The sequence below is a fragment of the Tupaia chinensis genome, unplaced genomic scaffold (genome assembly GCF_000334495.1).
Source record: "Tupaia chinensis unplaced genomic scaffold, TupChi_1.0 Scaffold000091_1, whole genome shotgun sequence".
In the NCBI taxonomy this organism is placed as follows: Eukaryota; Metazoa; Chordata; class Mammalia; order Scandentia; family Tupaiidae; genus Tupaia; species Tupaia belangeri.
In genome coordinates this window covers 1,551,339-1,576,928 of record NW_006159553.1, presented here as the reverse complement: position 1 = coordinate 1,576,928, position 25,590 = coordinate 1,551,339, and the positions used below count along the sequence as shown (strand labels likewise).

Genomic DNA, 25,590 nt, shown 5'->3' with positions numbered 1-25,590 from the left:
CAGCAGGATCTGTATTAGAGATTTGCCATGGCTGAGATTGAGGAATAAATTAAATAGATGTTATTAAATGCCAGCCTAGAAATTAGCATACGAGAATTTACTTATTTTTGCTTTCAATGTAATTTTTATACAAGAGATATAATGGCTTACATGTCAGCTCAAGTGACCACAGTGAAGCTTTTTTGTGTCATTTCGAAGAGAGGAGAAGGTTCCTAATGTCAAGCTCCTGACAACGCTGATAGAATCTTTGTCATCTCTCCTGGCCCATTAAACAAAATTTAGTTTCTTCAAAGGAAGAAAAGAATGTTGTGGGGAAGAGCTGGGTGCACGATTTCTCATCATCTAAGTGAGTATTTAGAGACCGTCAGACTCCACCTGAGGTCAGACTCAAAGCCCTGTCCACACCGCCGTCCTCCTGCCTGTGCTGTAACTCATCCTTGGTGTGGCTGACTCCTGTGCAGTTGCCATGCTCTAGGAATTTCTACGTGTGAGGCCAGCATGGCCGTTATTCAGCGGAAAGTTATTTTCCAAATACAACTTTGAAAAGGGTCCAGTAAGTTTCTAATACATGGTAAACATTGCAATTTCCATTGGATTTGAACAACACTCATAGGGTGCTTGTTCCAAGGCTGTTTAAATAAGGCATTAAATTTATAACATGTATTAAATTTATATGTTGCATAGCTTCTCGGTTACCCCAAATCAAGATTGTGAAAATAAACAACTCAGAAGCCAAACTATTAATGAGCATTTCAAGGCTGTTTTGAAAAGGAGAACATTATCTCTTGACAAGGAGAAATAAATGGCCATTTCTTTATTTTGTGCACTTCAGAGTATGTTTAGCTTGGCACCAGCTATTGGAAAGCAGTACCTTCCAAGGTTAAAGGAGCCGTTATCCATGTAAACGATCTGGACAGGCAAATCGGACCGGACCATAAATGCTATGGTTCACAAAACAGACCTCTGCTTATCCATTTTAGGAAGCAACTGCCATCGATATTTGGGGCTTTTTCATGTCGTTATCACTCTACTCATTACGTTCGTGTGTGTGCACGCCCGTGCCGATAGAAATGGATGCTGCTCATCACAAAATGCGCCAGATGCTGCCCGCTGATGGAGAAGACTGTTCTTACCCTCCTGGACTGCTAGGGAGCCTGGCCTGGGAGAGCGAAGCAGGACGCTCAGACAGAGCCAAGTCCCTGCCTACCAGGCATCTGGGTTTCTTTGTGTGTTTGTTTGTTTTAGAATTATTTTATTTAACTTTATTTGTTTTAATTTGATTGGGGTGGGGGAAGAGAAAGAAAGAAAGAGAAAAAGCCACCAGGTCTGGGACTTGAACTGCATTGGCCACGTGGGAGTGCCCAGCGCCTTCAACCATCACGCCACCTGCCGGCCCCAGACATTTGCGCTTTTACAGGCAGCTGGAATCTGAGGGCCTGCAGAGACCAGGACTAGCTACGTATTTGCAAGGCCCAGTGCAAAATGTGGACCCATCATTAAAAAATGATTAAGAATTTCAAGACTGCAGCAACAGAGCATAAAGCCAAGAACAGGGTCCACTCAGCCCCGTGTGGGCTGGGAGCTCCTCATTTTGATGGTTTTCTTTTCCTGCTGGGGAGCTGGTCCACTCAGCCCCATTCAGTCTCAGAGGCTTCCTTGCCTATTCCGTCTGCAATAAGATAATCTTCTTTTAGGAGCTACATAGTAGTAAGTTGAGAGCTTGCAACATTTACAGAGATATAGTTTAGAGATACTGTGTTGCTAAAGGAAAGGTCACTGCTTAGCAGTGGGTCATGTGTCTCTATCTTCTCTGCGATTTTCCTGAGTGGCTGTGGAGAAATTGCTTAATTTAATAGTAAAAATAGGTAGCGGGGCCAGTAGGTGGCATGGTGGTTAAGGTTGCTGGACTCCTATATGGCTGACTATAGTTCGAGTCCCAGACTTGGTAGCTTGCTTTCTCACTTCCCTCCCTCCCTCCCTCCCTCCTTCCTTCCCTCCCTCCCTCTTTTTCTCTCTCTCCCTCTCTGTGGTCAAATTAAAATAAATAAGTAAATAAATAAAGTTAAATAAAATATTTTTTAAAAACTCCAAAACACCAAATAGGTAGCATTTGCTTTAGTTTGGTCATTCCAGTTACTATGCTAAGCACTTTACCTGCGTCATCCCAACCTAGTGAGGTGAGGACTACCATTCACCCCACTTTAGATTTAGAAGCTGACGCTTGCAGAAGTGAAGCAGCCTCCCCCAGGTGACCGAGCTGGGCAACTGGAGTCTGTCCATCTGGTCTCAGTGCTACATCCATTTGTCTTGGTGTGATCTTCTTTGACCTGAGCTCCTATTCGAAATAATAATAATAATACAAATAATAGCTGCTTTGCTCTACTTTGTGGGTGTGTGGGGAGGATTAAGTGAGATAACATTTGAGACACTAACTCAGAAGCAGTTAGAGCCAGGGATAACAGCTGAGGGGACACCATTGTGGCATCAAACGGACCTGCATTTGGGGCCTAGATTTGCTGTTTCCAACCTGGGGTACCTTGTAGGACATTTCTGAGCCAGTACCCTTAAATGGGAAAGGAGGACAATGCCTCTGTCTTCCAGGCTGTGATGAGAGTAGATGAGATGGAATAAGCAAAGTGTTGGTCACCGTGCCAGGCGCAAGGCGGAGGCTCCTGCCAGCGAGTTGCTGTGGTCATCGCTGGCTGTGAGGTACAGACGCAGGCCCTTCAGTCACCTTCACTGAGCTGCTCTGGGGCCTGGCTCATGTCACACATGTGGACTTACTGAGTGAGCAAGTGTGTGAATGGGTGAGCCAGGGCCAGGTATTGGCATGGAGGGAGGAAGGAAGCCCCCACATTGTACCTGACAGGGAACTAGGGACCTCAGAGCAGAGGAGGGCCACGGGGTCACACCCTCTGTCAGGGTATGTGTGCTCCTTGGAGGGGTGGGGGCGGGGGGGCGGTGCCCAGAGGGACCTGTCACCATCACCAGAGGAGCTGAGGTTGCCTCCTCTCTTCCCTGGCTGTCCTGCTGTCTGGGCAGTGGCCAGTGAGAGCTGGCTGCATCTGCACAGCTCAGGTGAGGCCTTGAAGCCACAGGAGAGCCCCGTGCGCCCAGCCATGTGCCTGCCGTGGACGCTCTGTAATCCGCATGCCCTCTGAGCACGCTTCAAAGGCATTTACTCCTGTGAGACTCTCCTTGCGGAGTCCTGGAGACCTCTAGATTCTCCTGATAGCTTTCTGGGTGTGGGGCTGGAGCCCATTTGAGAATGAGACACCTCACTGGGCAGGGTGGACCGTCCTCCAGCCAGAGGGCAGGGAGGTGAAGGACTGTGTGCGGACCGCCTTCTGTCACCAGCCCGCAGGAGGAGGGCGGCTCTCCCATGTCCTTGACACCTCTTGCTGGCCCTGCCCTCCTCCTTCGTGAGCTTCCTCAGCACCTTCTGCTGTGTTTGGGCCTCGAGCGTCTGCAGTCCTGAGCTGACCTGCTAACGATGATGAATGGGTGGAACTCGCGTGGGCTTGCAGATCATGGCGGATGGTAGCTGCATCACCTTCAGGATTTGTCAGTACTGAAGCCCTTAGAGTCAGCACGGAGGGCGGTGAGACGTCAGTGTGGAACGTAACTGTGCGCTGTGGTGGTCCCACTGGGCCAGGAGTTCAGAAAAGTGCCCACAAAGCACAGAAGCACAGCCAGATCGCGCTGGTGGCTTCCCGAAATCCACCAAGGTCCTAACCAGCTCAGGTAAACACAAGTAGGGCTGGGGAGGGAGATGGAGCTTGTGGGGGAGTCCTCTGTGTGACTAGCTTTCTCCACGTGGAAGAGGCTGATATGAGGCCTTTGAAGGGGTCTTCACTTCCAGTGGGAGGTGGCCTGTGTTACCTCCTTTCACAGGTAGGGCTTGAGAATCAGGGAACTGGAATAGCTTACCATGAGGTATGCTAGGGCTCAGGCCCATTATTATTATTATTATTATTATTTAATTAAAAGTTTTTTTCTTATGAGAGACAGACAGCACCTCCAGTTGGGTCTTGACTCCATGATCCAGCTCGAGCCTTCAGCCAGTCCTAGATCGTGGGCAAGTGTATATCCTGTGTGCTCAGGGAGGTCTCCAGCCGTGAACCAGGGCCCTTCCCACGTGGGGTTGTGCCTTTTACTGCCGCACTGTTGTCCGGCCCTGGCTCAGGTTCATGTTGCCGAAGCCTCTGACTCTACTGCATGTGCTCCCTGCTGGCTGACCCCACCTGAGCGCATGGAAATTGCTAATTTCCACTGCTCTGTGGGGCCGACGCCCTTGTGTTTGCTCCCCCAGAGGCTCTGTCTTCATGTGGGGTTTCAGAACAGGTGCTCTTCTGAGCAAAGGCCTGCTGGACGGGCTTCGGGCCTCCATGAGCTGACGAATGACAGCCCCACCTCCCAGTGTAGGCCTATGCCTGCCCGAGTGGGACAAGATCAGTTCGTAAAGGACAAAGGTCAGGGTGCACTGCTGGGTCTGGGTAGCAGGACAACGGTGGTACCTGGCAGCTTCAATGACAGCAGCCAGCAGGGCAGAGCCACCAGGGAAGAGAGTGACCTTGTGGCATTCTAGACCAAAGGCCAGTCTCAGCCATGACATGAGGACTCAATTCTGCGAAAACCAGGGAGCATCTAATTTGCCTCTTGTTTCCCCAGAAAAGCCAAGCCTGCTGTTTATGTTTGCTCTGCTCGCCGAGTATCGCACGTGTGTGTTTGTGTCCACTGCTTGATGATTTGACTTTTTTTCCTGAGGATTTGGGGTGTGTGTGTGTGTGTGTGTGTGTGTGAACATGGAATGAAAAGAATAATAAGCCCGAGGAATTCCCAAATCTAGAACCTCCCATGCTGTCAACTTGACCCTACATTTCCTCCTTAATTTTCTGACAGCTGCTAACACTCGGCTCCCGGGAGGGAACCAAGTGTCTGGTTTTAGAAGGATCTAGATTTCTATTACAGTGAGCCATGTACAGCTGAAAAGAGATTTTTGAAAAAAAGCATGGGCTTTGGGTTGGGGTTGAATTCTTCCCTGTCAATCGCTAATTTCACTGCTCTGGGCCTTGGTTTGCTCATCGATAATGTGGAACCAACAAGAAAAAACTGCGGCGTAGGACACAGGCGAGGTTGTCCAGAACAGTCTGTGGCATAGAGGCCTCGCTCTCCGGCCACTCTCTCATTCATACTGTCCCACCTTGTGATTAATGAAGAATGAGAGGGACTCTGGACATTTTTGTCACTTTGATGGCAAGATGGGTTTGTAACGTTAAGGCAGTGTATGTCGTGCAACCTTTAATGTGACCTGGGCACAAGGATAAACAGAAGAATGTATTATGTCCCCAGGGAGGTACGTTTTCATCTTTCTTTCCTTCCCAGACCCTCCTTACTTATCCCTTGCGCAATACAGGTGGGCCGTTTGGGATTCAATTTTGCTCTTGCTGTGAAGTGGTACCATGATTTGCAAAGCAAAGTGAAAGTGGGAAGTAAGGGGCAGGCACTTGACACTTCGTATCTGTCCCGCCCATGGCGCCTTTTCCGTTGTCCTTCGTTAAGGCAGAGGTGGAAAAGAGTAGAAGAAACACAAAAGGTGTGGGAGGCAGTAAATTCGTTGGACACAGGTAATCTCTGGCCACGAGCCATAGCACACAGCTTTACTCGCAGCCTCCCGCTGGCTGCCATTATTGGTGGAATGCCTACCAGCGCTCTGTGACCACGTCATGTGCAAACAGCTCCACGGGCACAGACTTTTGCCCCACTGACATAATGATAGTCATTTGGCTTCTGGGATGGTAATGCTGAAGTTTGAATAGTCTTTCTCCTCGGCTTTGGCCTGCGCCCCTGTTGGAATGCTACCGTGATTTGCTTTCATAATACGGAATTTGCACACTGACTCCGACAGCACACTTAAAGCGAATCAGTATCAGGCAACCAATAAAGAGCGTTTGTGTGTGTGTTCTATGGACATGGGCTGTTTTCCTTTGTTAGCAAATACGGGCAGCTGATTTAAAATCCCAGGATCCGTGGCTGAGTTCGAGTGCTTTGGAACACCAGGAGTCACCTGGTCGCCCTGCACTAAGATGTAATCCTCTCAGGAGAAGGCTCACAGCTCACTAATCTTTTGAAAAAAGCCAACGATCCACATTTCCCAGGATAGGAAATTCAGAATTACGGAACCGTAGTTGACTTTTCTACTTGAACAGCAAGGTTTTTGTTTTTTTTCTTTTGCTTGAAACAAATGTGCGGTGAACAATAGGAAAAACCATAAGGGCTTAGAAATAAGTCAAAGGATTGACTTTAAAAAAAAAATCTACCTTAAAGAGAGGTCATTGGTCTTGGGAAGGCAGAACTGTGTAGAGTTGAGAGTCTGAATTTGAGTCAGGCCAATTAGGGTTTCAGTCCAGATGCTAAGGTTGACTAAGTCATTGGACCATGACAGATGAGGGCTGAGCCTCAGTGTCCTATCAAATGGGTACGATGTTGCCAGGGTCCAGGAGAGGCCCATGTGAGAAGATGCTCCCAGGCTGCATAGCACCAAGTGACTCTTAGGACGGGTGGAGAAAAGGTAACCCACTGTGGTTATTCTCAAGGAGCCACCTCTGCATTTTGGCAAGGGTTGGCCACCAGGGATAGCAGTTTGTCTACCTGGGGGACAGGTAACATGAGTCCATCTGGAAGCCACATTTGGAGACCTGTATGGAAGCTGTCCATGGCTCAGTTCTGCAGAAGCTTTTCAGGAAGTAATAATAATGATGGTGCAAGTGCTTTATTTACATGTTGTGCCTTGGGCTTTATTTATAATATATCATTTAATTTCTCACAGCTACCTCTGAGGTCAGTTCTATTATCATCTTCACTTTAGAGATGCAGAAACAGAAGCAGACAATGTCACTTTGCCCAAGGCTATACAGTTCCAAGTGGCAAAGGCAAGCTTTGGGCCTGAGTCTTGTGAATCCAGTTAAAGTACCTGGGCTGAGATCAGAGGTTTTCCCCAAGACTAACCATTTGTCCTGTGCTTTGGCCTTAGTCCGGGAGAACGTTTGGTGGGAGCTTCTTCCTGGCCCTTGATCTTTCCCCTCAAGGATATCTTCGCCTTGTTTAGGTGTGTTTTCTTGATAATGCAGAATTTGAAAGAAGCTGGAGCTGGAATGAGGGGAGGGTCTAAAAGCCCTCTAGCTTTCTAAAGTTCTGCCTTTTATTCTAATAAACCAATGCTGCTTGTTTTCTGATTTTTCCTCATGAAGTCTGGCTCCTAAGATGCCTTTCCGAGACTCCGATTGAATTTGGGTAGGTTTCTCATTGTGTAGTCTGCACTGTGGTGATGGAGGATGGTGTGGAAGAGCCAGCTTGGGCTCTGGGACTGCCTATGACCAGATAGATCTGGCTTTGAGATCCAGCAGGACCTTGCTTCAGTCCACGCTGAGACCTTAGGCTCCTTCCCTGTGAAATGGGCTCACTGTGAGGGTTCAGCTCAGAGCCCTGACGATCCTAACCCAGAATTGGACACCCAGGAGAACTCAGTCTCTTTCAGCTCCTTGGCTGTGTTATTCCCACTCTTCGTCTGTCTGGTTGTTGGTTGGTGCATATTGTTTTCTCTGGGTGAAGCCTTTTTTTTTTTTTTTTTTTTTTTTTCTGTACGATTGACAGTGAGCTTGAAGACCATAGTCCTTGCACCCACTAGGATCGCCTTTATTCTGCAGGGAATGAGACCGGCAGATCTTTCCATGCCCCTGGCAGGTCTGGGGATGTGTGATACCCCGAGCACCCCTTATCTCCTAGTGGGGGAGAGTAGGAAAGAGGCTGGTAAGACCTGAAACTTCCCTAGGGCAGGCTTGCTCTTTCTAATCGAGAGAGAATCCCCTTTGGTGCTTAGCACCAGGCGATCATCTGTGGGGTGGCCTCAGGGGTGGTTTGTGGCCTGCAGGAACGTACAGATAAACGAAGGGAGGAGTAGCTGAGCCCACCCTCTTCCTTGTCCTTGCAAGCTGGTGATGGAAATGCTGTCCAGCGCAGGCAAAGCACAGGTCCTCCACATCCCCGTCCCCGCTTACTCTCCCATGCTGAGGTTTTAGGAGCCCCGGCATTGGGCATGGAAGCTGCAAAAAGTGGGTCTGTCTTCCAGCCACGGCAGCCCAGCTCCAAAGCCCTGCAGGCAGGTCCCTCACCCGCAACCCTTTCAGTGCCAGCAGGGGCTGCCAGACAACAGAGCAAGCTGATCCTCATGTCCCTGAGACCCCCTGTTAGTCCTGGGAGGCACCCCTGCCTGCCTGGGACACACCTTGACAACAAGACGGTGAGTGTCTCTCAGAACCAGGCAGTGGGGCCGAGGGGTCCGGACGCCTCTGCAGTACCAGCCAGGCCAAGCAGCTGCCGCGGGAGCACCGCAGTGCCGGGCGGGTGCACGAGGAGCACCAAGCGAGACTGATGGGGCCGCCGCAGCCGCCACCATCAACCTGGGGGAGGCGGCTCGGCAAAGGCAATTAGGAAGCTGCTGCAGCTAATTCCATAAAGCGTTCGAACGCCACATTCCCAGTGACATCAGGGAGAAATTTGAATTTGAATTTCTCTCCCTTTCCCCTTCACATGGGGATGAACTTCACTTGGCCTTCTCTGGGCCCTGCCTACCTCCAGCTGGGGGCCTGGTGTTCACTAAGCCTGCTCTCGCCCCCTTAGCAAGGGGCCTCCTTCCATTTGTTTGTCTGTCTGTTTATTATTTACATCACCGGGACTGGGTTTCTGAGTCTGTGCATTGCAGACTCTGGGGAGTGGCCTCTCCTCTGTCCGTTGTACATACCTGCAGTGTCCATGGAATGTTCCCGAGGCACCTTCACGACAGCGCCCCTCACGGGCTGTTCTCAGCCCCTTTGTGCAGGAGGGAATCCTCGAGAGGCCATAAAGCAAGTCTGGGCTATTTTTCTTTGTGTTTGCATACTGCAGGTGCAGTTGTCTGTTGGCTTCCTCAGGCCCTGCCTGCGGATGCTCTGAGAGCCTGCACCAAATGCAGCCCCTCAGAGATGAGGAGGAGCAGCTGGCTGGGAAGTGGGAATTAAATTGTATGGGTGTAATGGGGGGCAGTATTGCCAAGAGATGTTTAGCTGTAGCCTCCACTTCCCCAGATACCTGGACCCAACAGAGTATTGTGTTTCGAGGCTTCAGAGGAGCCTTGGATCTTGTTTCTCCCTGGCCAAACTCATCTATGCAGGCTGGGATTTCTGCTCAGCAGAGCACCACGCGACCCTGCGTGAGCAGGATCTGATGCCCAATAGTCCAGTTTCCTGTGCTGGCCAACTTCGGTTTAGAAGGGCATGAGAGAGCTGTCCCATAGTCTAGTGGTCAAGGAAGTCAGATCTCACCTGACCAACCATGGTTGGCTCTTATGGCTTAAGGGAAGGAAGGGCTCCCTATCCCACAGTAGGCTTCCTGGTGGACAGAGAGGCAGTCCCAAGCCCCATGACCTGTCTGCTCTCTGCCCCATGCCATCCCATGTTCCCTGGCTGGAACCACTGTAAACCTGCTCTTCTTGTCTTTGCAAAAGATCTGTCTGTAACAAAAAAATATGTTCCCCAATGTGTCTTTTTCTAACAGTTTACATATCTTGTCCCAAGGTGTCATCAGGGAACGTTTCCCTTATTAACACCATCCATGTAAGTGAAGCCCACAGGAGACAGAACCATGGCTTTGGTGTTATTAAATACTGATGACCCATCTGGAAGCCCCAGGCCTCCAGTCTTCTCCTTGTCCACAACAGAGGCTCAGATGATCCGATGCTTCATTTTGGGTAGAAAGTCAGGGCTTGGGTAAAGCTTTAGCCATCTTAGCAGATCCACGGGAACATGTTTGCTTTTGGTCAAATGTTGGAAATGTTTTCTTCCTTCCTTCCCTCACTTCCTCCCTGCTCCAGCAAACGCCCATTGAATACTCGATGAGGTGTGCAGAGTTGCACTGATGCCAAAGTCCCTTTGCTGCTGTGGCCGTCTTTCCCAGCTCACCCCGAATGCTCCAGTGACAGCACGCTGGTCACATTCCCCGAACCCATCCATCCGCTGTGTCACGCCTCTGTGCCTTTGCCCGTCCCACACGCTGCTGACCTGGGTGCCCTTGTCTGGCTGCAGAGTCCGATTCTCCAGGATGTCAGACTTGAGCATGCACAGATGTCCCTGGAGAGCTTGTTAAAGTGCATTATCCTGGGGTCCTGCTCCAAAGGCTTCTGACTCAGAAAGCTTGGCCTGGGGCCCAGGAGTCTGTATATTAAAGACCATAGCAGGGGGTTCTGATCCGAGGCCCACAGACCACCAACTACTGTTTACAACCAGCCTCTGGGAAGGCTTCTGGCTTCCTCTCCCTTCAGTCTGGCTGTGGCTTGCTTTCGGTGATTTGGTTTTATTTCAGTCTTTGCTGACCTAGGTTGGAGGCTAGGGCTGTCCTGCCCCTAAAGCCAGTCTACAACTCAGCCCAGCTCGGGGTCCAGCCTCCCTCAGTGTGGATGACATGGATAGAAGTTTTTTTTTTTTTTTTTTTTTTTTTTTTTTTTTTGCTAGAGAAATGAGGGCTTTGGAACAAGTCAGATACTTGTAAGTCAGAAGGTACCCAGGTACTCGTCTTATCGTTGAAGCGGTTTATTTGGAAATCACTGAGCACAGTTGAAGTGGCCATTCTTCAATTTGTAAGATGGAGAGAAATTTGTTGACCTGTCACCGATGGCTTTTCTTCTTACCGCATAGGTTACTGGGACCTGCGGTTACCAGCCCTTTAAGAGAAAATTGTTTAGCGAACATCAGTATGAGAGACACCATCTGCTCCCCATAAAAGGTGACTTCAAATCTCCCTGGTACAAGAATTATTCCCCCAGGAGCCTATTGGACACAAAAACTGCAGTTTTTCTAAGTCAGTTTCTTTCAAACTTTTTTGACCGTGGTCTACCGTAAAGAAAATATGTATTTGATTGCAACTTACTATGTATCCTTGTAGGTGAAACTCAAGTTTCACGAGACATTACTTAGCCTTGTTCTCTGCAGTGCAATCGGAATTTTGTACTTGCTTCTAAGTTATTCTATAATGCTGAGCTGCACTGACTCGACTGTTCTACTTTGATTCTACACAATTCTACTCCACTCTGTTTTTCTATTCTATCCTGGAAAGTTGACTTTGGACAATAAGTTGATTTTATAACCAAACAAATGTGTTGAAACACAGTGCTCTACATGTTATCTGGGTAAATTATAGGCTGGTTCCATTTTAGTCTGGGAGGGGCAGCATTGCTCTTTGATACTAAAGCTGTTTCCCCAGTAATAATGATAGATATGATAGCTCATGCTTATCAGCCAGGGACAGTGCTAAGCTTTCTATAAATTTCATTTCACTGTCTCAAGAATCCCATGAGAGATCCTCTGATAGTGTCACTTTTCTTTTTCTTTGCTAGAGGGTGTGTGTGCTTGCCACAGAGAGATAGAGAGAGAGGAAGAGGAGAAAGCACCCCTCAGGGGGATGGCCATGCTTCAATCCCTTTTCCTCCATCTCCCCCCCCCGCTGGGATTTTGGGCACCCACACCGCACATGTGCCTGGCTTCTTTCTCAAGCCTCTGGGTCTGAGACTCGAACTGCATGGCTGGCCATGTGGGATCTGGTTCCCTTAACCACTAGGCTATGAGAGATCCTTTATGTTAATCTTCTCATGTAGCATTTAAGGAAACTGCCAGGACCATGGAGCTAGTGATAGAAGTAGGTGGAGGACCACTCCTCCCCCAGATACAAATGTGACTATTACATTCATATTTGCTTTTGTGTTTTCTGAACGTTAATTTTGTGATCTTCTAGTCCTTCCTGAGAATTTTCCTTCTTACCTTTAGATCTGGGCTTTCTGAATTTGGTTCCTTTCTCTTCTGGGTGTTTAGCACGGTGTGGCTCGGCAGAGAGCCATAGGGCAAGGCCCTGGTGTGGGAACCTGCAGGTCCACGTTGCAACTCTGTTCTGACACTGCTGACCTTGGGGACCTGAGCCAGCTTCCTGCCACCCCTGGACCTGCACATGCTAGAACTTTAAGGTCCCTCGCACTCGAGTCAGCATGTTCTAGAGGGCGGCAGAGCCACCTCATGTCCCAGTCTGCTCTATCAGGAATGGGTGGTACTTGGTTCTGACTCCTTCTTCTCGTATGGGCCCAGTGTCTGTCCATCCTACCTACATCCACTGTCTTGCCTCTGTCTTCAGCAGGTGTCTGCTGGAGTAGGAGGAGGTATGGGCCTGCTCCTGGCCTTGGCTCAAAGTGCTTAGAATCTAGCAGGACAGCAAACTCACGCCAGTGCAAAATGCGAAGATGACAGGGAAGACTTAGCAGAGTGGCCAAGAGAAAAGTAGCATTCATGTGGGAGGAGGCGGAAATGACACACCATTTTGGGAAAGTCTTCTGTGCACTCTCTCCCGAGAGTCCTTATAGCACGGACTCATTCTTAGAGTTGTGAATGGGAATGGAGTCATCTTTGAATGTAAAAGGCAAAAATAAAAGGGACCAAAATATTTGACATATGATGAAGTTCTGTGATATTTTAGACAGTGAGTAAATTGGTATTTATGTAACCTGGTACATTCATTTCCCCAATCCACCCTCCCTTGAATGTTGACTTAATAACACGCCTGACTAAATGACGTTAATTGCTTTAAACTGCCAAATGAAAAAAAAAAAAAAAAGAGCCAACATTCATTCAACAAGTGGGCTGTGCTTGCAGCCTAGATTGGAGCCAGGGAAGGGGAATGGAGTGTCCTGGGGAGGGAAGGCTGAGCAGTGGCCTGAGTAGCCCAGGAGAGGGGCTGTGCCCATCCTAGGTGCCCGGGCCACTGGGACAGACATAAGCAGTGGAACTGGGGGGTAGGTTCATGGGACTGGAAGTCATTGGTGGGTTTGAATGTGGGCTGCACCTATGGGTAGTATATGGCCTCGAGCACTCGCTTGGCTTCTCTGCTTTCCATTTTCTCTTCTTCAGACAATCCCTGTCTTCATTGGACTGTTGTAAAAATTAAAGCAGAACATGAACATCTACTCAAGTCATGTTGGCAGTTGTAGGAATTCAGTGAATGGCAGCAAGGCAGCCACCGTTATTTAAATTCTTACCCTCTTTCTAAAAGCGATTGCCAGAAGGCATGTGCACCCTCCAGAGAGAGAAAGAGAACGAGGCAGAGAGACCGAAAGCACCCACACCCCACCCTTCCACCGGGCAGGATTACAGTAGTTCTTTTTCCTTCCCATTAGGATTTTGGGTATGTATGTACCTGTGCCTGGTGTGTGTTTCTTTATTTCTTTTAATTTTACTTATTATTGTTATTACTTTTTAAAATTTGCTATAGGGCATGTGTATTTACCGGGGCGGGAGGAGTGAGAAAGTCAGCTGCCAGATCTGGTACTGGAGCTGCTACTGGCAGGAGGGAGCCCAGCATCTTAACCACTGTGCCACCTGCTGCCCCCAACCTGGTGTGTTTTTCAAGCCTCTGGGGCTGGGATTAGAACTGCATTTGGCCATGTGGGATCTGGCTTTCTGTGCACCATGCTTAACTGCTGTGCTACAGGACCAGCCCTAATTCTCAGCTCTGCTCTGAGTCATTCATCCACCCTCCAAGGCTACTGGTCATGCCTCATCAAGAGAATGTTAGTTCTCCAGAGTAAGACTCATAGCTGCCTTGTTTATTGCTCTGTTTGTGCCTCCTGTAGCAGTCCCTGTCAGTACATATTTTTGGAATAAACAAATGGGTGAGGATGGAGAATGAAAGGCTGAAAAATGGAGACTTGGAAGGCCATCGAGGTCCTCAGGGGCAGAACAGAGGTTCATGCCAGTTCTGTCCCTGCTCTCCTTGTCCTCAGCCACAAATGTCACCAGATTAGTGGGGGCTCACTGATGTCCCTCTGTGGTGCTAGTAGGTTCCCGAGGAAGCCATCATCTGTCCCCTGCGAGGGGCAGGTGAGATGTGTGTTGTGCACATGCATCCCAGGATGGGTCACACGATGTAACTTCTTGGTTATTTGGAAACTAACAATCTGACCGAGTCCCATTTGGGAGTGAAACGACATTCTGGTAACCCTTTGCTCTTTGGAGAAAAAGCTCCCTAAAAGTTCTTACAGCTGCACAGTCCCTCTAGGAAGTCGAAGCAGTTCATGGAGGTGCTCGGGAAGGGAGAGCGCCCTCCACTGAGCTACAGGTGTTTACATCATCGTTCTCTTGCATATTGTGGTGGGGATTGAAGCCTCCCAGCCTCCCTCCTCTGCCCCCAAAGACCTTCCAACTCCAATGACAATGGTCTAGAAACCGTCTTTCTTAGATCCTCTCTCTTGGGCAAGACCCTGGGTTAGAAGAGGAAGAGGAGAGCCAGAAGGGCTGAAGTGTGAAGAGGAGCACTTTCTGTTCTTTTAAAAAAAAAGTCCTTGAATTCAGCCCTTGAGTAGTGCAGTGCAAATTTGAGAGATGATGGCTATTAATGCTTTGCTTCTTGGGTAGCAGCTTTTGGTCCAGAATGTCAAAATACATCAATAACATATTCTTTCTCCATTTCTCCTTTTCACATGTAGAGAGGAGGTGGAGGCCGCTCTGGAGAGAACAGCTCTGCCTTAGACCTTGGCTGGTCCCTGGCAGGAGCATGAGGAAACAATTCATTCATTTGTCTTCCAGCAAACATTTTTGTATCTTCCTATTCTGTTCACATATTGTGCTGCCTCTGGGGGTATAAGGATAAGCAAACTAAGACATAGCTCGCACCCTCATGGCAATTATAACCTAGTATGGGAGTTAGGCATTTCTCAAAGAATTGACTCACGCATGTGTCGCTGAGAAGGAACAATGACAATACGTGACCTGGGGTCAGAGGAGAACTTACTGGAGGAATCAGCTTCAGCTGAGACCCAAACTACTGCCCTTGCCCAATAGCAGCTTGATACATTCTCAGTCTTCTGGTTAGAAAATGTTAGAGTCACGGGCCAGCAGGTGGTGTGTTGAAAGCCCCCTGTCCCACGTGGCCGACTGTGCAGTTTAAGTCCTGGACCCGGCTGCTTGAAAAACACACTGGGTGTGCGTGCGTGTGTGTGTGTGTGTGTGCACATGCATGCCTAAAATTCCAATAGGAGAATAAGGGAGAAGGGGTTGTGGCATGGGCATCCCTTCTGGGGAGTGGTTTCTCACTTTCCCTCTCTGGTGAGTGCATGTGCCCTATGGAAAAAGGAAGGAAGGAAGGACGGAAGGAAGGAAGGAAGGACGGAAGGAAGGAAGGAAGGACGGAAGGAAGGAAGGAAGGAAGGAAATGATAGTCAGGATTCCAGATCAGCCATTTTGAATCCTATGTCTGTGTCTGTAACCCCCGCACCATGGATAACTCCTTGCGTGGCCTGCAGTTGTGGAGTTGTGGCAGGTACCTGTGACAATGACTGCGTGTTAGTGTCAGGTGTAAGGCATCCCTCCAGAGTGTGCAAGAGCAGCAATCCTGAGTGATAACGGAGTCATCCGTGGATGCTCCAGGTGCTATGAGAAGCAGGCGAAGATGGGATTTCTGTGCTTCAGAATTTGTGGCCTTCCCAGGGCATAAATGGAAGGTTATGTGCACTTTGGTCCTGTCAGCTGTCCTCCTTGGTTCTGGCTAGATTTGTACTGCCTGCTTGCCTTTCTACACAGGGTTGAAGGAGCCCGCAGGCCAGCCCACGCCGTTGTGGAGGAGACTTTCCCTCCAAAGTGCCAGAGACCAGTTTCCTTGGGTTCATGCGTAGATGCTCAATTACAGCTTGGAAGAAATAATCGCCCTAGTTAACATGTAGCTTTTCAAATGACAAAGTATTGTGCGCTCAGTATGGAAAATTTTGGAAATACAGATAAGTAAAAAGCAAGTAAAAACAAACTGCTATCCCATTATCCTGACCTGATCATTGTTAATCTTTTGGTGAATTTCTTCCAGTCTTTTCCTCTTGGCTATGTGTGTGTATATATGTGTATGTGTATAGTTACATAAATGGAATCATATTGTACCAACTATTTTATAATGGCAAGACATTTTAAAGTGGATTCATGCACACGGGAGCCATTTACAATCATTCTTTTTCCTACAAAAAATAAAATGCAGCCTCTTTGAAAAATTGAAAAGCAGCAGATGATACAAAAAGAAAAAAAATTATTCCTAATCTTATGATGCAAGAATAACTACATTAAAATGTTGCAGCATTTCTTTCAGGCTGCTTAAAATTGGAAGCAGACTATAGATAAAAAGTTATCTTTGCTTTTTTCCTGTAACTTTATCTCATGAATGCATTCTCTAATCATTTGATATTCTCCAAAATAAATGGCTTTCTGGCTAGACAACATTTCACCCTTTGGATGTTGTGTGACTAAGTCACCTTTCCCCCGAGCTGTGGTGTGAAGTTGTTACCCAGGTTTTCTTCCAGTGTAGACAGAGCTTTGATGAACATCTTTGTCTCTGTCAGTGTCATTCCTGATTATGCCTTTCAGATGCTCCTTAGGAGGGGAGTCACAGTGCCCAGGGCTGTGACTTCATCAGAACTTTCTATTCTTGCTGCCCTGGCTGTGTGCACATGTACATACATGTGCAAATGTCTGTTTCTCCCACAGCACCCATCTCTGTGTCTGGCAGATTGTGTTTGGCTTGCTTGCAAGACCAGACAGGACTGGTTAGCTGAATGGCCATTGTGCTTCCTTATGTGTGTGACACGATCAACTTGGGACTCATGACCTGGCTTCAGAGCTCAAATATTGACTTTGCTACTCACTAGCTGTGTGGACTTGAGCCAGTTGTTCAACCTTTCTGAGTCTTTGTTGCTAAGGGAAAAATAAGGACTTATTGAAGTTATTATGAGGATTAAGTGACATGATATATCAAGTGGTTAGCACAGAATCGAACACACAAAAAGGGCTTGATGATGGCAAATGTTATTTTTATTAATTATACTGTTTATTCCAATCTTCATGCTTTTGAGCTCTAGAAATTTGATTCATTCTAAAAAATACTACTGTTCATATAAATAGGTCTTTAAAATATTCTAGAGATCAGTGTGTGTTTATTTCTGCTTATCTTTGTGGGCTGAGAGTATCAGTCTTTACCTTAACTATCTCCTTATAGGTTCGCCCAAAATAGTCCGAGATTTTAAACGGACTCCTACCCTAAAAGATGGGCTTTGAAAAGATAGACATAATCTAAGTGTTGGCTGGAAAAAAGCAAGCTGCCTCCTTAAGCTCCCAAATACAGGCATTTTAGCAGTCAAATAAATTAACAGTAACAGTAATCATAGGAATTAACAACAACTAATTAAAATGAGGTAAGTTGCCAATTATGTAACCGTATCTAAACCCCACAGTAGGTGGAACTATTTGTAGATGAAAGCTTGCTCTGTGCACAGAATCAGGGATTGCATTCTGAAAATGATGGTACCTGGGTGCCAATGCACGGACCTCAGGAGCTTAGATGCCAAACTAGAAGCTGTGTATTGTTAGTCTGAGAAACAGGGGCTCAAGACACTATGAGGAATTACATTTTTTTCTTTTAGGGAAGTATCTCCTGTGCCATTTGATATCACTTAATTGTATAAGAAGGAAGAGGAACAATTCCAGATGCTTTCCGAATGCCAAGGGCAGTTGTACACTACAGAGCCTCATCTTATACTGTGCAACCTTGGGTCCTGGGAGGGGGCTCTGGGCTCAGGGCTGAAGCTTCTCCAGGCATTATCTCAGGCACTGGCTTTCTCACCACCCACTTCAGGGTATAGCATCCAGTGACTGCCAGACATCGACTGAATAATACAGACCCATAGGCAACTTTTCATTAAGAAGATCCTTGTCTGCTTTCCATTACGGAAGGTTCTCCATTTTCTTCTTTTCCAATGTTGCTTCATCATTCTCTCTCTTCTCTCCCTGTTGATGGATGTTGGAGCTTTTCATTTTAACCTCCATATCTCTTAATCTTTCATGTTTTTTTCTTTATCTTTCTGCTTGGCATTTTGAGTGCTTTCATCAATTTGTCTTCCTTTTCACCCATTCTCTCTTCAGCTGAGTCTAATCTCACTACTAAAATTTGTTTCAATTTTTTTTTTTTTTTTGGGAGAGGTTTTCACTATAGGGCGCGTGCGCTTGCCAGACAGATAGAGAGAGACATAGAGACAGAAAGTGAGAAATCACCCTCCAGGGGGGATGGCCACGCCGCAATCCCTTCTCCTCCATTCTCCTCTCGGGATCTTGGGCATGCACACACACGTGCCCGGCGTGAGTTTTAAGCCACCGGGTCCGGGACGTGAACTGTGGTTGACTACATGGGAGTCCAGCGACATAGCCATTACGCTTACTGCTGGTTCCCTGTTTCAATTTTTTTAAAACCTTTATTAAAATTTCATTTCTAGGATTTTCCCTGATTCTTGGTCAGGGTGGGACAGTCCTCTTCCCTGCTAATCAGTCCTGCAACCTTGACTCCTGTCCTTGACCCAGTGTTAAATTCCCAGTCCTGGACCCTGTATCCAGCACTGCTACCCTGGAGACACCCTTGTCATCGGTCCCTAGATATAGCTGTGATTACTTTATTGGCCTACTTCTTTCAGGTGTATATCCTCCACTGTGCAGAGTCCAGCTAGGTGCATTGAGGGATCATGGGGAATGAAAGAAGGCCTCAGTTGGAGCCCTTCTTCCCACAGCAGGTGGCTCAGCTGCCAGTGAGTAGTTAGCTGTCTCCAGTAATGGCTGCCAGCCCACACAGGACAGTGAGGGAAGCAGTGTCTCCTCCTCTTCCTCTGGGGTTGGGATGAAGAGAGAAGCTGGAGAGCGTGGTGGTTGGTGCATGTTCCCATTGCAATGCCGACTGCATCTCTTCTTCATGGGCACTGTGAACCACATTGTCTTCCACACATTGCGCAGGGCCTATGGAAGCTAGCATGGGATGTGGTCTTTCTGAGCCATCTGTGCTCAGGATGTCTCAGGAGCAGGCTGTGAGGGAATCTCTGGGCATGTGTCTGGGCCCCTTTGTCCCTAGTCAGTGCATTGCCCCATGTTTCCTGCCTGCCATTGCAGCGCTTGGTCACAGGGTGGCAGCAAGAGGCAGATACCAGGCCGCACTGGCTCTGTCGCAGCTGCGGCCTGTGGAGGAAGCTGCTGGACTCTCGGGCCCTCCTCAAGCAGTGGGTGGATGACACGGCAAACGCGTCCTAAGCATGGTGTCACTTGTGACCGTTTTTTTTGTCCTGTATTGCAGGTTCAGGGAGGAAGAGAAACTCTCCCTTTTAGAGAATAATGCTCTTCATCTACTTAGATGTCAGATTAGTCCTTATGTATCAAAACCCATTCCTTTCCTGGAGAAACTGCACAGCTACCAAAACAGGAAAAATAAATGTCACAGAGCTGTGCCCATGTCACGCAGCTGTGCCTCTCCCCAGTGCTGTCTCCTGGCAAGTCATCTGGGCCTGTGACTTCGCTCTTCAGGCCCAGTGTCCCTGGGTCTGTGAAATGAGGACTCAGCAGTGTCAGAGTCACCAGGCTGTGGAGAGGGTCAGGGATTCGCGTGTTCACAGCCATCATAAGGCACAGAGGAAACGTTAACTCTGCATGTTGGAAAACCAGAAGTTAGTAGACATGGAATTAAACAATGAAAGAAACCAGGGGAACCCTTGCTTGGAGAATTTCCCACTAATTTCTAGTAGCAGAGAGACCATGACTGAACCCTTCCCTCATTATCATTTTCTGTCATTATCAAGGTATCCTATAAGAGAACAGGTCATAGACTTTGGAGCCAAACTGTGGATTGGTGCCTGAATCTCCCATGTTCTGTATGACCCTGAGCAGGTTAAGAAAACTCTGCCTTCATTTTCTTATCTGCAAAATGAAGAAATTATAGGATTTTGGTGAAGATTTCGGTGTTATAGGTAAAGTCTGGTATGTGGTGAATGCTAGATCAGTGTTTGCTTGACTCTGCTCGAGAGCATGACGGGCTTTTCCAGAAGTCTGAATTACGATCAGGAGAGTCTTATACTGCCGGCTTCCACAATGGTCCAAGGACATGCCTTGCAGTTCCTAGCACCTTTCAGTCTCGAATGTCTCCTTTGTTCTTTCTGCCCCTCCTCGTGTCACACACGGTGCTGGGTTACCGAGATGAAGCTGTTGTTCCTTCCCTTAAAGGACTCAGTGAAGAGTGGACAAGTAGACACATACAGACGTCAGCATAGTCACAAAGGCTCCCAGTGCAGACTGCAGGCCCAGAGAGGGGAACTACCTGCTTAGAGCTTCGTGGGAGACCCTAGGATATGGGAGACCTCAGAAAGGAGATGACTGCTGAAGCAGGACTCGGCAGGTGGGATGTTCTTGTCAAGCAGAGGACGTATCCCAGGCTGGGTGGCCTCCTGGGCCCTGGCACGTTGTGTGTGTGCAGGGGGAGGGGGACGGTGTGTGGAATCTGGTGTGGCTTCCATCTTGCCTGTAGATGGAGAGGAAAAGGGGATGGAGCTGTTGAGGTGGGCAGAAGCTGGCAGACAGCAGGGAGATTTGTTTCCATACTAAGTAAGTTTTCACTGTGTGCTGAGTGGAGGACAAGGGCAGGATCTGACCAGTTTCTTCCTTCCTTCCTCCCTCCCTTCTTTTCTTTTCTTTTCTTTTCTTTTCTTTTCTTTTCTTTTCTTTTCTTTCTTTTCTTTTTTAAGGTTTTTTGCCCTAAGCTGCATGCACTCACCAGAGAGACACATAGAGAGGGAGAGTGAGAAATCGTCCCCCAGGGTATGGCCATTCTGCAGTCCCTTCTCTTTCATTCAATTGGGCTTCTGGATACACATGCACATGCTCTTGGTATGATTTTCAAGCCACCAGGTTGAACCACAGTCGACCATGTGGGAGTACAGCACTTTAGCCACCACACCACCTGCTGGCTCCCAGTTTTGGGTTTTAAGAAGGCAACCAGACATCCACCAGTAGAGGAAGAAGGGAGAAGGGAGAACCAGGAGCTTTTTATACCAGGACAATAGAACCAGGAGAGTTTGTGAGCTCAGGGAAGGAGCAAAAATTGAGACCTCCCCTCCCACTGCCAGCTGGTGACCTAACCCCTTTCTCTGACTCCACTTGGCACTGTGAGGGCTTTGTGCACATGTGCTGTGGGCGCTCCAGTCTGCACCTCTGTGCTGCCTCTATCTCTTGGCTACCTGGAGCCTAAGGCTACACACCTGGCAGTGTTGTCTGCCCCTGGGAGGGCCACCTGGAGAAGGGACCTACACAAGTCCTGCAAGCAGGTCAGGACAAGCATTGGGCTATGGAAGTTCAGGATCCAGGTACCTGGAGTGAAGGGTAGAAGGGGAAGAGTGAGCCTGGATGGATATGTCTCCTTGGGTCTGCAGACACTTTTTCCCTTTGGAAGGATATGGCTGAAGGAAGGCCAGAGGGGAAACCTCTGTGCTTGGAGTTCAGAGCAGGGTGGTCTCATGAATCAAACAAAGAACACAGGAAGAGAGGCAGGTTTCAGGGTGAGGATGACATGTTTGGGCTAGACTTGTGAAGTTTTGAGTGCCTCAGGACATCCTGGTATGCCTTCTGGTGCCTGGGGTTTACCAGAAGTCCAGGTAAAAGGAAGGTAGGTGGTGTCTGCTCCTGAATGGTAAGAGGGAGGTGGATAGTGCTTCCCTAAGGGATTTCTCTCTCTCTCTCTCTCTGTTTCTCTCTTTCAAAGACACATAGAAACACAAACAAGGACCAGAAGCAGATTTGACCTTCTCTGTGGAAAGTATGTTGGGGAATCTACTTCCCTCCATAGGGGGGAAAGGACAAAAAAAATCTCCTGGTGGTTCTTGGAGAGAAAAAGCAAAAGCCCAAAGAGGAAAGCCCCTAGTACTCCAGTTCTCAGATGCAGTTTGCCTGTGGGAACTGAGTCTGTCATTTTCTAGTTGTTCCTTTTCAGTTTCTATGTTACATGTTAAAGGTCCAAGCTTTTGGGAAATGCTTTGAGGATTTTGAAGGAAAAATATAATGAAAATGAAAGGCAGATGGTGGGAGGAGCACAAGGATGGATGAAATCCAGGTGTTTCTCCTCAGCTCCCTTCTCTCTCTGAGAACACTGGCAGGGGCTGGACAGGCCTGGGCACCCCATTCCAGGCCTGCTTCTGCTGCACAGGGTGCCCACGCAGGCTAAGCTTGGGATCCTGTATGGTGTCTCTGGGAGCCATTAGGAGGGCTCAGCAAATAACCTGGTACATGGTAAATTCTTAGCAAATAGTAACATTATTATTATTTCTATTATTATAATTACTATAATTTAATTCCCATATATGAGAGGTACATGGTACATTACCCTGAAAGAGACATAAGTCATATATTAAAACAAAAGTACTGAAGAGGAATAAATACGATAATTCAGCCAGGAGGATTTGGAAGTATCCTAAGAGGAGATAGCTCTTGGAATAACTCCAGAATTAGAACTTAAATATGTGATGGATGAGTGGGATGAGTGGAAGGAGAGAGACATAGAGGAATGGGTGGGTGGATGGATATATGAATAGACTGGTTGGGTGGATAGATGGATGGATGGATGGATAATTGGGTGAATGAATGGGTAGATGGAGAGGTTGGGTGGATACATGGTAGGTAGATAGAAAATGGGTGACTGCTTCATGAATGGATGATGGAGAAATGGATGAATGGATGGATAGTTGGGTGAATGAATGGATAGATGGATGAGTGGGTAGTGGATGATTGGGGGAGAAAGAAAGAAATGGAGGGATAAATTTCCAAACGTAAATATTGGGTCATTGTAAAAGTCATGACAAATTTTTGCGTAGAAAAACAAAGAAAAAAATGGCGTGACTTTTCCAACAACCCAATAGATGCTTCAAATAACTTGTGTCCTCCTGTTTTCAGGGGTCTTAGAATTCTTGGTCCTTCTCTTGAGCAGTTGTTCTGTTCTCTCACCCAAGTCCACATCTACTTGTTTTGCCAGTGCCGGGGCAGTGAGCACAGTCACCAGGGCAGTGTGAGTTGTGCTAAGAGGGATGATTTATTGGGGTAGTACTGAGAATGGTCTGTCTATGGGCCAGGAACAGGCTTGGCCCTGGCATTTGGCGTGGTGATTCCTCTGTAATCTATGGTATGCTGTCTGCTCCGTCAGCCATTTCTATGCTATGCACAAAACTATTTTCTGCCTTCTCTTGGACGCCATCTCCTCTGCCCTTACTTCCTCCCACCCCCCAGGAAAAATTCCTGTTTGCTGAAGCTCTTTCCCCTTTCTTTGTTGTCCATACTATTCCTCAATAAACCCTCTTAGAGCTATTGCCATTCCTGGCATCTTTGCAAACCCTTCTCAGATGTTGCTGCTTCTCCAAAGCTTTCGCTAAGCTCCTTGAAGGGGTTGGAATTAAAACTGTGTCTCTGCTGCCGTGTCCTGCAGGACGTGTCTACACAACTCCCATAGGCTCTTTAGAGTATCTGTTCAGATGTGATTTTTGTTTGGTTAGTTACATCCTCGGGTCTCTCTTAGGACCCTGAACTCCTGGAGGGAAGGGACCTCTGTGTCACCTCTCTGTTTCCCGCAGGCCTGGCACCAACTGCAGCAACTCCTCTTATGTCAGGAGCCAGGACTGCTCCGTGGCTCAGTGTATACTAAGTGCCGCACCTGGGGCGATTTTTGGTTGTTGGGTTTATGCCAGTTGTTTTAAAATCTGGTCTGCATATTCACCAACAGACTCTCTTATTTGGTAGGACTTTACAGAGATGCTCACTTAAGTCCATTAGAGAGTCTGGCTTTTTTCCAGAATCTTCTCTGATTAAATGCATGTGAACCTGAATCTCACACAGTCTGGCATAAATAGGCTCTTCAACTTTTTCTGAAGGAACAAGGGGGTTTTCCTCAGAAATGATTCATTCTTGCCCACTGTGGCCAGATAGCAGCAGGACCAGAGTGGACAATCTGAGCAAGAGGTGATTCGCTGGAGGCGAGGGGAGGAGCAAAGGCAGGATGAAACCTCACATTGTAATCATCTCATCTTCCCTCCTTAATTTTAAATTGAGCTTATGGGGCAAAAACACATGGGAACATATTTTGAGACATTTATAGATATTTTAAAGCATAACCTATGATTGATCTTTTTAATGCCAGCAGAATTTTTCAATCTCAGTGGGAGAGGAGAGAAGTGTGGCTGTGGGACTCAGTGGTTGGTTCTGGTGAGCAGATTGCTGAGGCAGCCCTTCCTGCTTCATGAACAATTGCAACGGTCCCCTGGGAAGGAGCTTGATCTAGTTGGACTCACAGAGGTGACACTAGTGATGCTGGCCGTGGATGAGCTTTGTCACTTTCACTTTCCTCATGAGCTCCTGTATCGTGTAAATGGGCCGAGGTCCGCTGAGTCATGGTCCACTCAGTGTCCTTTGGGAGGAGAATGCAGACGGGTTCCTGTATATCCAGGGCTCATAGCCTCCTTTAGGGCCCAGGGTAAACACTTGGTAGCACTGTGACATTGGGCAGATTATGCCACTATTTTGGACCTGAATTCCTGCATCTATAACAAAAGGACAGTGTCCTCTTGGAGAAGGGTAAGACTGTGTATGAAATCCTGACCACGGCACTTGATAGTATGACAGGTCGATTAACACTAACCTACCAGAACCCCTTAGCTGAAGACAGGGAAAGGAAACGGCGTGGAAGGAGAAATGCACACGTGTTTGTTTTGCAGTCAAAGTAAATACGCCGGCTGAGATGTGAGCGGCCTCTAGGTTTGTGGGTTTGTGGAATAACTCAGATCTCATCTATTCAGTCAACAATTTGTTGAGTATCTGCTGTGCATTAGGTGTTATGCTCGTGTTTCTTTTTATGAATGGTGAACAGAACAAACATGGGCCTTACGGAATTTAGTTGGGGGAGGGCCTGGCTGGATCACTGCTAAGGGAAGAATGAAAACACACTAACGCTGCAGGAAACCCTGAGAGGGGTTGTAATCCATCCCCTGCACTTTTGGAGATGACCCACAGTACGCAATCAGTTGATATAGCAACCTGGTGTCTGTCAATTCTTTTTGCCCATTGCATTTAGCACTGATATTTTTATTTATTCATTTGTTTTTTAAAAAAGTTACAATCCACTGAATTAATATTTTTGCTTGGTATTGGGATGCCAGTTGCAGTCTGAAAAACTTCTTTATTTTTAGGTTTTTGTCATAGAGTGCATGCACTTGCTGAACAGAGACAGAGAAGGGGAAACTGAGAAATCAACCCCAGAGGGAATGGGCACACGACAGTCCTTTCTCCTCCATTCTCCTCTCAGGATTTTGGGCACACATGCACACATGCCCAGCATGATTTTTCAAGCTGCCAGGTCTGGGACTCAAAGCATGGTCAGCCATGTGGGAGTCCAGTACCTTAACCACATGCCACCCGTTGGCCCTGGGATGGCCACATTTTTAAGAATTTATGGTCTCGTTGTGGATGTGTAGTTTTGTCCTGTCAAACAAAAGAGCCTGTTTACTTTGATTGCTTCCTTTCCACAAGCTCTGTGCTAGGTTTCTCTCTCTCTGTCTCTCTCTTTGACAAGCTCTCTTAAGCACTAGGCTACAGGGCTAGCCCTGTTTTTGTCTTTTTAAAACATACTACATAGTGTGACCTTAGTAAAAGT

The 25,590-nt window shown here is 47.6% G+C and overlaps 1 protein-coding gene across 1 annotated transcript in view; it reads left to right on the top strand.

Moving 5' to 3' along the window:
* Positions 1-25,590, top strand: part of CACNA2D3 (calcium voltage-gated channel auxiliary subunit alpha2delta 3) — a 931,343-nt gene that overhangs the window by 8,165 nt on the left and 897,588 nt on the right. The window lies entirely within an intron of this gene.